Source organism: Anopheles darlingi, chromosome 2, assembly GCF_943734745.1.
Source record: "Anopheles darlingi chromosome 2, idAnoDarlMG_H_01, whole genome shotgun sequence".
In the NCBI taxonomy this organism is placed as follows: Eukaryota; Metazoa; Arthropoda; class Insecta; order Diptera; family Culicidae; genus Anopheles; species Anopheles darlingi.
The window spans coordinates 2375001-2377500 of NC_064874.1; positions in this window are offsets into that span (position 1 = coordinate 2375001).

A 2500-nucleotide genomic window follows, 5' to 3' on the forward strand; every position below is an offset into this window, starting at 1 on the left:
CCGGATCCACATCGTACACGGGATACGGGAACAGAGTGAATGGATGGTCAACACCACAACCAGGCACATCTTGAACGGTCTTTTTTTATTTTTGCAAGCCATCGGCTTGTTCAAGGAGTGAGTAAACGCCACACAACAGGTACCGGTTTGGAATGGCCAATCCCGTGAGCATTAGCGTCAGAATCTCGACGCGCTTAGTGCCGCCATCTTATGAGATGTCTGCGGAATGGTGACCTGTTACTGCGTGAAGGGCGTAGATGCAAAGGATTCACTAACGGATGGCGGCTAACGACACGATCACTTAAAGTCAATAAAGAATTGAAATGCAGTCCATTATTTGATTATCTAGAAGGTTCCGAATGCTTATGCTACTTCCACTATCAGCATAGTCACGATTGCAACAGAGACCTTAGAGAACACTATCGTACACCTGTTGCAGCGAGGCATCAGCTAATCAACTACAACTCCTGCAAAAGCGTGATCCTGTATCGTTTCAACGTTCTCAACCCTACTGTTGACTCAGTTTCGCCTTTGGGACGCAAAAAGGAAAAATAACTTTAATGCATCGGATACAGCACTGACAGGACAGCTGCACGCTTCCGTCATTCTAAATTCACTTTGAACCCGGTTTGGTATGAACTTTCTGAGAGGACAGCACACAACGACAGTATCATTGGGTTTCGGTAACCTAATTTGGTTACAGTTGTTTTGACATGCCCTTCCTCGTCTACCATCGCCCTGGCCCAACCATCATGTAGTACAACGTGTTTCGTGTGCATCAAAAGCTTCAGGTTGCTGTTGCATTCGTAGCACCGAGGGAGGGCATGAAATGGATTCTGTTTTTCCTTGTTCGTTCACTTTTCCAAAGTAAAACACAATTTGGAACATGTAACCGGCTGTCTAGCTGTGTCGGGCTTATCGAGGTCGAAATCGCATAGTGCTAGCCACCGCACTGCATCAACCGAACGCCCTGCTGGCACATTTATTAAGTGATTTTCACGTCGCGACCTAAAACCTTGACAACAACACACCAGAGTCGGTGACAGTCGGTAACCGATCTAAGCAGGCATGGCTTCCGACCGGCCGTCTATTGATGTAGCTGATAGCTGTTGCCCGGCGTAACTGTTGATCTGGCCACTGGCCGAAAATGGGCAACGGTTGAGGTTTGAAGAGACCCCGGCCCGTAACCGAATCATCATCTCGTCCATGGGAGCTAGCTGAAAGATGGTTCGTTTATGAAAATCGACCGTGGTGAATATATTACATGCTTATGTTTGCATGCAAAATTGCTCAACTTTCGGGGAGCACACATATTCACCTATGTGGTGCCGTGTGGAAGCTGCCCAGTCCAGTGTGTGTGTGTGTGTGCACGGGCAAAGAGTACATGCAGAGCAATCTTCTATTAGGCTTGCAGGGAGCCTACGATGGTCAGCCCATGTTTGGTCCGCCGTGCACACTGAACTGGATAGTCTACTCCTTCTGCATCGGCATCGTACCAACCAGTGCATGGTGATGGCTAGTTGGCAAGCCAGGCAGGCCATGAACGATGAATGTGTGGCAAACGGGCACTGACCGCCCATGTTCATGGAATGCATGTTGAAGCGCCTTGCAGCGCCGTGCCCAAATCGTGTAGCTTGTTCTCTAAGGACTAAGGGCTGTGTAGGGAGATCGTTACTTCTACAAATAAGCGGTAAATAGGTAAATTTTATGGTCAGTTTGGTTCTCAACCCAGGATGCACCGTTGAATGTGCCTTGATAGCGAGAAGAATAGGAGTCAACCAAACAAAGGGCCTTCGGTTCGACCGACTCACTATCTATGCTAGGTACTTCTTTTTAGCTCATCCTTTCCGTAATGTTATTATCTCGCTTGCAGTGTTCTGTTTACTTCAGTAAACGGTAGCACACGTCAAAGATGCACTGATCGAGTTGCTTGTTGGCGAGAGCTCATTATTTCCATTGAAGGTTGTAGCAAACACATTTGTGGACCATTTTGCTTGTTTGTTACATACAAATCTTATTAGGAGATCTACGTACTTCACCCTTGAGCCATAATTTGTGGTAACAATTAGTCATACTTTATAGCGGCAGCTAATGTAGACGAATAAATTGAACAAAAGTACCTGCTGCTGCCTCGGATCGTGTTTGTCTCTAGATCTTGTCGCGTTCCATTGCGATCTGGCGTCATATTCACCGCCACATAAATCAGCAGCCATTCCAATAGGTTTCCTTCAGAAGTAGGAAACCACGAACGGAAGCATTGAAGGGCAGGTTATCCTTGACCAGCGGCTATCGGTTACCGATTCCAGGGAAGAATGATGAAGAGAATGTGAATCACTATTTATTGCCACCTTTTTGCGTAATCCACAAACACAAACACACACACACATGCGGTGGTGATACTTTCTAGAGATCAGAGACCAAATGTCACCGAAAACCTCGGACCAGTGAGCATCGGAATGAGGTGAACTCGTTCGATGCTGTTCCCGAAAAGCTTGGCTAC